Here is a 12216-nt window from a genome sequence, read left to right as displayed (position 1 = left end):
GACAAGTCACTTCAGCTGGTGTCATGTCCCTTCTGACTTATTGATCTCCAATGTGACACCGTCTTAAAGGAGAAGTTCAACTCTCTTTAACTGGATGAGTTTTATGCTTCATTAAGCGCAGCCAAATTTCCAAACATCCAGAAGATGGCACAGAGGATGCTGCTGTTGTTTCGCTCTACGTACAGCGGGGCAAAAAAGTATTTAGTCAGCCACCAATTGTGCAAGTTCTCCCACTTAAAAAGATGAGAGAGGCCTGTAATTTTCATCATAGGTTCACTTCGACTATGAGAGACAGAATGGGGGGGAAGAATCCAGGAAATCACATTGTAGGAATTTTAATGAATTAATTGGTAAATTCCTTGGTAAAATAAGTATTTGGTCACCTACAAACAAGCAAGATTTCTGGCTTTCACAGACCTGTAACTTTTTCTTTAAGAGGCTCCTCTGTCCTCCACTCATTACCTGTATTAATGGCACCTGTTTGAACTCGTTATCAGTATAAAAGACACCAGACAAACATCCCAGAACCACACGGGGGGACCTAGTGAACAAAGGCTACCATCAGTAACACACTACGCCGCCAGGGACTCAAATCCTGCAGTACCAGACGTGTCCCCCTGCTTATGCGAGTACATATCCAGGCCCGTCTGAAGTTTGCTAGAGAGCATTTGGATGATCCAGAGAGGATTGGGAGAATGTCATATGGTCAGATGAAACCAAAATAGAACTTTTTGGTAAAAACTCAACTTGTCGTGTTTGGAGGAGAAAGAAAGCTGAGTTGCATCCAAAGAACACCATACCTACTGTGAAGCATGGGGGTGGAAACATCATGCTTTGGGGCTGTTTTTCTGCAAAGGGACCAGGAGGACTGATCCGTGTAAAGGAAAGTATGAATGGGGCCATGTATCATGAGATTTTGAGTGAAAACCTCCTTCCATCAGCAAGGGCATTGAAGATGAAACGTGGCTGGGTCTTTCAGCATGACAATGATCCCAAACACACCGCCCGGGCAACGAAGGAGTGGCTTCGTAAGAAGCATTTCAAGGTCCTGGAGTGGCCTAGCCAGTCTCCAGATCTCAACCCCATAGAAAATCTTTGGAGGGAGTTGAAAGTCCGTGTTGCCCAGGGACAGCCCCAAAACATCACTGCTCTAGAGGAGATCTGCATGGAGGAATGGGCCAAAATACCAGCAACAGTGTGTGAAAACCTTGTGAAGACTTACAGAAAACGTTTGACCTCTGTCATTGCAAACAAAGGGTATATAACAAAGTATTGAGATGAACTTTTGTTATTGACCAAATACTTATTTTCCACCATAATTTGCAAATAAATTCTTTAAAAATCAGACACCGTGATTTTCTGGATTTTTTTTCTCATTTTGTCTCTCATAGTCGAAGTGAACCTATGATGAAAATAACAGGCCTCTCTCATCTTTTTAAGTGGGAGAACTTGCACAATTGGTGGCTGACTAAATACTTTCTTGCCCCACTGTATGTGTGTGAACAGACTTTTAGTGTGATGAACACCAACAAAGCACCCCGCACATCCTAGTTGAGTGATGAACACCTCAGATCTGTTCTGAGAATTGCCAAAACAAAACTAACACCAGACTTGGATGCACTGGCAAAAATGGGTGATCAACAATACTGTTCCAACTAAAAGGTAAGTGTATTAACACTATTGTGTGTAATCACCGGGTGCGTTGCATTACATTTCACTGCATATATGTATGAAAGTATGTATATGTATGCAAGTTTGTATATGTACTGTATGTGACAAATAAACCTCTTGAATCTTGAATCTTGAATCTTGACAATGCAGCAGCAACAGCAGCAGCCACAGCGCACAAGCCAAGATGTCACCGGGACAGGAAGTGGTAGCGTTCACCAGAACCCGCGATCTCCTCATCTGTACTGAGTCAACTGTGTGCACCGTCTCATCTTAATCCAGTCACGGTCCTTTAATTAGCGTCCCTAAGTTACGGGTCAAGTTTTTCATTCGGACCTCGGGAGGGAGATCCTTCTGACTCACTCTCTCTCCCGAAAACACACCCTCCCTATGGTCCTCAGGCAGGGTGCTCCATTCACTGGGGGCATGGATGCAGAAGGCAGCCTCCCCTGCCTTAGAATCGGGGCGAGGGATGGTTAGAAGAGTGTGTGAGTTCCTGGTTCATTCTCAGACGGCCCCCGCTTCCTCTTTCTCTCTGTGTCCGTCTGCGTTCTCCACCCAACGCCACAGAGCAGGGCTGAGCGGCGGAGGAGTGCAGGTGGGGTTAACCTGGTCGCCCTGGTGATAGAGGAAGTGAGGAAAGCGTCACTTCACGCTTCCCAGTTTGGTGGAAAGCCAGAGATGACCCCAACCTTGTCGCCTGCGGTGCTGCTGCTGCTGCTGCTGCTGCTGCTGCTGCTGCTGCTGCTGCTGCTGCTGCTGCTGCCGCCCGGTGTGACCTCCGCCTGCAGCTACGTCTGCTCAGGTGGGGAACCTTCACATCTCATCTTCTACTTACACGAGAACCGTCCTGCTGGGACGTGGTTCAGCGAGTCACGAGGTGCGGCGCTTCACGCAGAACCCACTCCTGTAACGAGGGCCCAACACATATCCGGGCGGGCCGAAAATATCGGCCGATATTTGGGTTTTGAAGAACTGTTGTATCGATGGAATTTCACCGATAAAACTGCTGATTAAGGTAATATCCTACCAATGGTTTTATTGTACCACGCAACAGAATAAGAAGCCACGAGTAGAAGTACGTAAAGTTCTTCTCACTTTTCCATTGTTTAACTAAATCCTGAATTAAGTCAATATTGGCCTGTGGACATTTAATTTCAGAGAAGATCAAATGTAATCTTGGAGAATATTAAATGACCTTGAAAGGATCCTCAGTGTCGATGGTAGGCTGATGGAGGCGGCGGAGACAGGACTACTATCACATGACATCCACCCCTGCTGGGGTTCTCGCCCCGACATTTAAAATGCGACGTTCCTTCCTCTCCCCCAAGGCGGTCCCAAACATATTCCCTGTTTGTGACCTCACACATGGAGTTGGCTTGTGGCTCCAGAGCAACGGGTCTGGATCCTGTTTTATTTTAGTCTCAAAAGTTTAAAAAGTTGATGAAATGTCTCTTTTGGACATGCAGTGTTGAATGTGTTTGAAAGGAAGCATATTGTTGAGAACTTCCACATGGAGTCATTTGTATATATATATACTGTATATATATATATATATATATATATATATATATATATATATATATACTTTGTCATTTGAGTTCATTATTTAAAGGGTTCAAACTAATTGTGTTTGAGTTACTGTAAGTTATCATTGAAAATATTTATTTTGTCATCATACACACATACACAATATTCATTTTGTTCATCAGAGCAACGTTTGATTAAAAACCATTTATTTTCTGCCAAAAGCTGAATTTTTTTTTCTCGTAATTTCAGCTCATAATATGGAGTTACTGGAAATAGGAAGGAAGGACGGAGGGAGGTAGGAGGGAAGGAAGGAAGGGAGGAACAAAAGAGGCAGACAGACAGACAGACAGACAGACAGACAGACAGACAGACAGACAGACAGACAGATTACTGTATTTGCAGCGTCTACAGTTGCGTAAAACTCTCCCTCAAGCTGTGTCTCGCTGCGTCTCCTCCTCCTCCAGGGTACGTGTGTGTCAGGCGGTGCAGCAGGGCAAAGCCTCCACCCTCTGCTGTTGCTCCAGGTGCAGCAGCGTGACATGGCGTAAAACAAACGGAAGTAGCAGCGTGGTCATCTTCAGTATCCATGGAGACAAAGGAAGGAGACAAAAGGCGTTATTCCTCTCTAGCCAATAAAAGCCTATACATAAAGATAACCCAACCGTCCGACGCAGGCCTTTACTCCTGTGGTGACGGAGCTGAGGTGGAGCTGACAGTGCTGCCTCCAGGTACACACAAACGCAAGCGCACACTGTGTTCACAATTTGTTTTTACTTCATTTTCATCGGTGAGAAGAAATTCTCAGAATGTTCAAGTTGTATTCCGGGTTTTTTGGAGGCAAGGTTGTGAACAGGATTTCCCCTTATATGACGTCATGATTTGACTTTCAAGCTTTTTTTTTAATCAAGTTTGTTCCTTTTTTTTTTTTGACGATGCCGTCAGCAGGTGTGGCGCACGGCACAGGGTGTTGGTGATGTCGCATCCGAGACAGAAGCCGTTGCTCAACACCAAGGACGCCGAGTCCGGACCTGTGGACTTGGTAGTTGAGACTTGGCAAGTTGGACTGGGGAGTACAGACTGGGGAGTACAGACTCCCAGGACCTATTCCATGACCACCGCTTGGTGCCAAATGCATTGTGGGATACTTGTCTGTCGACACAAGTCACCACCCATGCATCCTCCATCAAATGGGCGGCGCAAGTCCACAACCTGGCATTTGGACTGGACTTGGCTTGATGCGTACTTTGAATTGGAACAGTACTTGGGCTGCGAGTGATGAAGTTTCACAAGTTTACAAGAACACAAGCACAGACAAGAACACAAGTACAGACAAGAACACAAGTACACACAAGAACACAAGTACAGACAAGAACACAAGTACACACAAGAACACAAGTACAGACAAGAACGCAAGTACAGACAAGAACACAAGCACCCCAAGAACACAAGTACAGACAAGAACGCAAGTACAGACAAGAACGCAAGCACAGACAAGAACACAAGTACACAAGTACAGACAAGAACACAAGTACAGACAAGAACACAAGAACACAAGTGCAGACAAGAATACAAGTACAGACAAGAACACAAATACAAACAAGAACACAAGTACAAACAAGAACACAAGTACAGACAAGAACACAAGTACAGACAAGAACATAAGTACAGACAAGAACGCAAGTACAGACAAGAGCACAAGTACACAAGTACAGACAAGAACACAATTACAGACAAGAACACAAGAACGCAAGTACAGACAAGAACACAAGTACACAAGTACAGACAAGATCACAATTACAGACAAGAACACAAGAACGCAAGTACAGACAAGAACACAAGTACACAAGTACAGACAAGAACGCAGATTGAGAAACGGCCAAAGTTAATCTGCAAGTTCATTCTCAACCTGCAAAGCTACTTTGTTCATCAATGATCAATAACGGTGTCATCTGAACGACCCGTGGCACGACAAGAGCATTTCTGTTCAAGAGCATTTCTGTTCTCTTCTCCATGACGCTACTGATCACGCCCTTTGGAGCACGATCTGACCATGTTTTGATCAATTAACAACTAATCATCATCACGTCTCCAAGATGGAGAATCACCACGTGAGACAAACATAGAGACAAACAATATGAACCTGGAAAAACATAGGAACAGAAATATCAGACGACAATATGTATTTCAGAGGAGGGTGGGGATGAGGCGGGCGGCTGACATCTTGCCCGTCACGCTCCTCTCCTGACGTGCTTCTCGTCCGTGCTGAAAGTTGAATTCCACTCATATTAGCGTTGAACACATACACTCTCACACCAAGGGCGTGCTTGGCCGGGAGGCGGACAGGTGGACCCCCTGCCGGCTGGGCTCGAGTTCTGGCAGCTTGCGCCCGGTGGTTTCTGGTGTGCTGCGACCTGGCAGGGCTGCGGAGAGTGCTGGCGGGTGCCTTCCAGGGCCTCTGGGGGGGCCGCTTGCTGTTGCGGGTGAGGGTTGAGGTGCGGGGGGCGGCTGTCGGCCTCTGCTCCAGCTGCGCGGTTTCTCTCTGGTGGGTGCCCCGTGCCGGGGGTGGTGGCCGGCCAATATATCCGGCGGCCTGTTGGCGTTGGCGGGGGTGTGGCTTGCGTCCGGGTGCCCTGTGCTGAGCACACTCGGCTACGTGGATGGGCGCCCAGGGCTCGCGTCCGGGTGGGGCATCTGGTTGGCTGTGGTGGGGCGGGCCTCGCTCTTGCATGGTGCACGGGTGGGCATGGGGGTTCCGGCGGGGTGTCTGTTGGCGCAGGACCTGGCTCCAGGCCTGCAGTGTGTGCCTGGTGCCCGCGGCCCGGGTTCTGCGCATGCGTCTTGTGCCCATTCACGGGTGCAGTATGTGTGCGCCTCAGAGGTGTGGGGTCTCCTCGTGCTCCACAGGACTGGGTTATGCTCCTCAGGGCCTGGTTGCTCCCCAGGCTTCCAGGATAGGGAAATGTGAGTGTTCGGGGTCAGCTACAATTCCAACAACAACAATGACGACGATGAAATCAGTGAGAAAAACAACGGGAGGAGTAGAGAAAACGATGACATCGATGACATCGATGAGGAAAACAACAGGAGGAGTCGAGAAAACGATCTCGCTGGCCTCCACTCCACTCACGCCACCGATGATTCCAGCAATCGCAGGTAGAGTACTTCCTGTCTAGAGGTTAAATATTGGAGTTATAGTAACATTGATGAAAGCAGATTCTATAGTAAAACTATTAATAAAGAGTAAATAAAATGTTTTTTTGCACAAAGCAACCACAGAGTTAAATGGCCAGATCAAAAAAGACATAATTGGATCAATTACAATATAACCCTTATAACCCTATATATTTTTAGGTTTAAATGTAATATTCAAATTAAGGTATAAATATACAGTATGTCAAGAATTGAAGGTTTTTTTCAAGTTGTTCCAATGATTTTCCATTCCCACATATATAAGTCTATTCCCTTCGAATTTGTACCCCCACTTTGTATTATCTTTTGAGTCTTATTGTATTGATATTATTCTATTTACCAAGTGCTTTATGTTTTAGCAATCAGTTAGTTTCAGTTAGTTTCTAGGTAGGAATTAAGTTAAGTTAAGTTAAATTAAGACATTTCACTGCTTATATGTATGAACGTATGTATATATATGAAAGTATGTATATGTATGTAACAAATAAACCTCTTGAATCTTGAATCTTGAATCATGAAAGTCAATGAAAGCGAAAACAACGGAAATAGTAGAGGAACCGGTGACATTTTAAACAAATGACTTTTGAAGAAGCAAATCCAACCTCCATTCAATTCTCTGCAGATCGTGGCTGGTGGCTGCCTGTAGCTGTGGTCCTTGGATCTATACTCCTTGGAACATCGCTCGCCATCGTCCTCTTCCTCACAGGGAAATGCAGGTGCAGAAAACAAGGTGACTGTGGCTTTACTTTAAGAGAACATAGAGATGTTGCATTGTGGGAAATAAGACACCAGATAGAAGTGTTTGATAACAATTAAAGTCTCATTCATCGATGTCACATATTCAAGCAATGACAACAGGTAGAATAGAGGTAGAGAAGATTAGACAGAGTAGACGGAGAGTAGAGTACTCTACCTCTATAATAGAGGTCACGTTGAGGCAGGGTAGAATTGTGGTAGAGTAGAGGAAATGTAGAGTAGAGGTAAGGGAGAGTAGAGGTAAGGTAGAGTAGAGGAAAGGTAGAGTAGAGGAAAGGTAGAGTAGAGGTAAGGGACGGAGAGTAGAGTACTCTACCTCTATAATAGAGGTCACGTTGAGGCAGGGTAGAATTGTGGTAGAGTAGAGGTAAGGGAGAGTAGAGGTAAGGGAGAGTAGAGGAAGAGCAGAGGGAGGTAGAGGAAGAGGAGAGTAGACGTAGACTGGTGGAAGTAGAGTAGAGAAGTATAGCAGAGGAAGAGTAGAGGAAGAGTAGAAGTAGAATAGAGTACAGTAAAGTAGAGGAAGAGTAGAATAGAGTGGTGTTGTGTGGGGGTGGTGTGGTTGAGCAGCCACACCTGAGGTAGAGTAGAGGTAAGGGAGAGTAGAGGAAAGGTAGAGTAGAGGTAAGGGAGAGTAGAGGTAAGGGAGAGTAGAGGAAGAGCAGAGGGAGAGTAGAGGAAGAGCAGAGGGAGGTAGAGGAAGAGTAGAGTAGACGTAGACTAGAGGTGGAAGTAGAGTAGAGAAGTATAGCAGAGGAAGAGTAGAGGAAGAGTAGAAGTAGAATAGAGTACAGTAAAGTAGAGGAAGAGTAGAATGGAGTGGTGTTGTGTGGGGGTAGTGTGGTTGAGCAGCTGGATCCAGCTGATTGGGATCAGGGTGGCTGCATAGCTGTTGCTCGTTGGTTGGTCTAACGAGCAACAGGTAAAACCCCCGTCCCCACACTCACTCAACAGAGGAGCCCTGTCATGACCTGTTCCATCTGCTCCTGGCTGATTGAAACTGGCCAACTCTCTACAATAAACAGGTGTTTACAACCGCCTTCAGTGTCTCTGTGCTGAGGGGCCCTGAACAAGCCACTGGGTTGGCATGTGGTAGGAGAAACTGCCACAAGTGGATTAGAAAAGAGCAGAGTAGCGGTCGAGTAGAGTACAGCAGAGTAGAAGTAGAATAGAGAAAAGTAGAGTAGAGGGGAATAGAGTAGAGATAGAGTAGAGTAATACATTGTCAATGTATTTGACCAATGAGGTCGTTAGCACCCCCTGGACTGAGGTGATGGGAGGCAGCGTCACGATGGAATAAGAATGAAGTAAGATCACTCTCCTCTTCCTCCCTTTCTCTCAAACAGGAGGTGGCGAGCGCAGCGTGGAGCCCTTCTACGCTGACACCGGTGGGGGCAGGAAACAAACTTTTCACTGGGAGACATTCTCTCCTCTGTACTTTCGTGTCAGCCAGAGAAAATGAAATTGTCTTGGTCCGAGAAACTATTTGAACAGAAGTCAGTTCAGATCCGATCTGGTCCGAACGTCCAGAAAAGCAGCAACACATTCTCCTCCAGGTCCAGAAAATTAAACAATCCGCTTTGCTCCTTCCTCGTGTCGTGCGCTGATCCAGCGGGTTGCAAGATCCACTCTGGGATTAGGAGTCTGTCCAAATTAGCCTCGAGCCAGGGGCCCCTCTGGTTTGACGCTAATTAGCATATGCACATCACAGACTCCAAATCCCAGAGTGGAATTTCACTTTCCGAACCTTGAATGTTCCATGTCTTTTTGCAGTTTTTTTAGCGAGTGGACAAGGCGCGGCCCCCACCTACTGTCTGGTAGACTTTCCAGGTAAAACATGAAAAGTTTGCTACGACCATTTAGAACATCATGAGTGAATCTAATTGAGTCGCTTCCTGTCCCGGTTTGCAGGTCCGACCGGATTCAGCGACCACACGTATGACGTCATCGACGACCCATACCCTCCAGGAAACAAACCTGGTAAATACACAAAGTGAAAACATCTCCATCTACAGCTACTACAACTCTACTACAACTTCAACTGCTGCTGAAACTATTACAGCTGTGTAATTAGAAATTCATTACTGTGTTATTTGATTACACACTAATTGCTGTGTAAATAATTAACTACACAGCAATCACACGGTAATTACACAGTACTTTCTGTGCAATTACTGTGAAATTACTAATTAATTAATCGCTGTGTAATTGTAATTGCTGCTTAAATTAGTAATTACACAGTAATTACACAGCAATTACACAGTAATAACACAGTAAGGACTGTGTAATTACTAATTAATTTCTTGTAAGTATGTGTTGTAAGTCGCTTTGTAAAAAAATGTCCCTAAATGACCTAAGGTAACGTAATTACCACGTAATTACTGTATAATTACTGCGTAGTTACCGCGACCACAACATTTTCCACCATTTCTGCTCCTGGATTGTCTTTAAAAGACACTTGGGCGTAACGCTCAACCGAGACGAGCAGTTAAAGGAACAAACAAAACCTAAACCTGAACAATTACAATCCCAGTGAAGCCACAAATAAGCTTTATTGAAAATACCAGTTTTATTGAAGAAATGTAATGTAATGCCCGCAAGTGCACCCCGCTGTGATGGTCCATCCCGTCAGTAAGTATTCAACCACATGTCAACAGGCGAGTCCACAGCGTTCAGACACAACAGGAAGTGGCCGTGACTCTGACTCGGTGGTTTCCTCTTTCATTGCTTCATATCATTGTCATCGAAGCAGTTTCCAGTTTGGTCTGATGCAGGAAGGACAACGACCGCCCAAAGTTTCAACGGCTTTGTCTTGAGTTCAAAGAAGGGATGGGCGTACGTTCCTCCACACCCACTCCGGTGACAGCACCCGTCTCTCTTCTTGCAACTTTCTTTTTTCAGTTTTTCCAAAAGTTGCCTTTTCCGTTTTCACCGGAGGACAGGACACGAGACAAACTCTCCTTTGTAGCCTTTAAAAAACCCTTTTTTACAGATAATTAAAAAAAAAAATTCTTATTTTTCTGAATCCAGTTTCTTCAATCATAAAATATCAGACTTATCGATGGTGAATACGGCCAAATCCAACGTTTATTTTAAATATACGTGTATGTATGTAAATCGTAGTTCTGTAACCTGCAGTTTAAATCAGTTGCTTAGCAACATTGGCTTCAGGTCGAACTGTCGGATCGAAACTTGATGCAAGAGTTGAAAAATTTAACCAACGCATCCCAGAATTGCAGAGGGTGCGGGGCCTATCGGAATCACAGATGGGGAGGGGCTTTTCACAATCACAGATGGGGAGGGGCTTTTCACAATCACAGATGGGGAGGGGCTTATCACAATTACATATGGGGCGGGGCTTATCACAATCACAAATGGGGCGGAGCTTATCACAATCACAGATGGGGCGGGGCTTATCACAATCACAGATGGGGCGGGGCTTATCACGTGTGGCCCGGACCTTGATGCAAGAGCGGAAAAATTTGACTAACGCATCCCAGAATTGCAGCGGGGGCGGGGTTATCAAAAATATCACAGATGGGGCAGGGCTCATCACAATCACGGATGGGGCGGGGCTTATCACAATCACGGATGGGGCGGGGCTTATCATGATCACGGATGGGGTGGCGAAAAGCACTGATTGTGGCCACGAACCGGAGGCGCACGGCGGGAGCGGCGGGAGCGGCGGGAGCGGCGGGAGCGGCGGGAGCGGCGGGAGCGGCGGGAGCGGCGGGAGCGGCGGGAGCGGCGGGAGCGGCGGGAGCGGCGGGAGCGGCGGGAGCGGCAGAGCCGGCCGGCCGCGCCCCGTCGCCCGGGTCCAGCCCGGGTTCTCACGCTCCTTTTCCCCGGTTCTGCAGGAACATCCGGGCTCCACGGCGACGCCGCCTACTCCTCCATCATGGCACCCGCCTCCGGACGGGTGGAGCCGGGTGAGTTTGGTTTTCACGGCGCGTCGTCGTCGACGATGACCCTTCAGGAAAGAAACGCGGCGTTTACCGTCCGCGACCTGAAAACCGCGGAAATGAAGCGACTCGTCCGGGAAATGCAGGTCGGCTTCGCTGACGTTCATGTTGTGTTTCCAGCCCCCTACTGTCTGCTGACCCACCCGCAGACAGCTCCGACCCACAGACAGCTGTGACCCACAAACAGCTCCGACCCACAGACAGGCCATCGTGTGTGTGTGTGTGTTGTTTAACCTGCTTGATGTTGGCGCCGCATTTCGTTTGGTTTCATCTCTCTTGCCAACTTTGTAAATATAAACTGTCTCTGTCGCAATGTAGCTGAATGTTATTCTCCCTTGTAAGTCGCTTTGGATAAAAGCGTCTGATAAATGACTAAATGTAATAAACTCATTGTGCTCCATCCAACCCGGTGCCGTGTCCTTATTTTGGATCCAGTCCCAACGCAGAGTGTAGGAGTGGAAAACAGCACAAAACATATCTCGTGTTTGTGACCTCACACATGGAGTTGGCCTGCAGCTCCAGAGCAACGGGTCGGAATCATGTTTTATTTTAGTCCCAAAAGTTAAAAAAAAGTGGATGAAACGTGTGTGAGGGACATGCAGTGTTGAATGTGTTTGAATGGAAGCTTGTTGCTGGGAACTTCCACACGGAGTGATTTCCTGACAGGAAGTAGACGGGGACCTGACAGGAAGGAGACATGGACCTAATAAAAAGTAGACAGGGACCTGACAGGAAGTAGACAAGCAGGAAGTAGACTGGGACCTGACAGGAAGTAGACAGGGACTTGACAGGACATAGACAGGGACCTGATAGTGAGTAGACAAGCAGGAAGTAGACAGGGACCTGACAGGAAGTAGACAGGGACTTGACAGGACATAGACAGGGACCTGATAGTGAGTAGACAGGGACCTGACAGGAAGTAGACAAGCAGGAAGTAGACAAGCAGGAAGTAGACAGGGACCTGACAGGAAGTAGACAGGGACTTGACAGGACATAGACAGGGACCTGACAGTGAGTAGACAAGCAGGAAGTAGACAGGGACCTGACAGGAAGTAGACAGGGACTTGACAGGATATAGACAGGGACCTGATAGTGAGTAGACAGGGACCTG

General features: G+C 46.8%; 1 long non-coding RNA gene across 1 annotated transcript; it reads left to right on the top strand.

Annotated features, from left to right (window-relative positions):
- The first annotated feature begins 9062 nt into the window (after nt 1-9062).
- Nucleotides 9063-11371, top strand: LOC307231692. Its single transcript, XR_013844209.1, has 3 exons — nt 9063-9123; nt 11001-11072; nt 11226-11371. It is a non-coding gene; the product is annotated as an uncharacterized lncRNA (long non-coding RNA).
- The last annotated feature ends 845 nt before the right edge of the window (nt 11372-12216 follow it).

This window comes from Zeus faber (genome assembly GCF_960531495.2).
Source record: "Zeus faber genome assembly, chromosome: 1".
NCBI lineage: Eukaryota > Metazoa > Chordata > Actinopteri > Zeiformes > Zeidae > Zeus > Zeus faber.
Note: the sequence above shows the minus strand (reverse complement) of the source record. Positions and strands in the feature narration are given on the sequence as shown.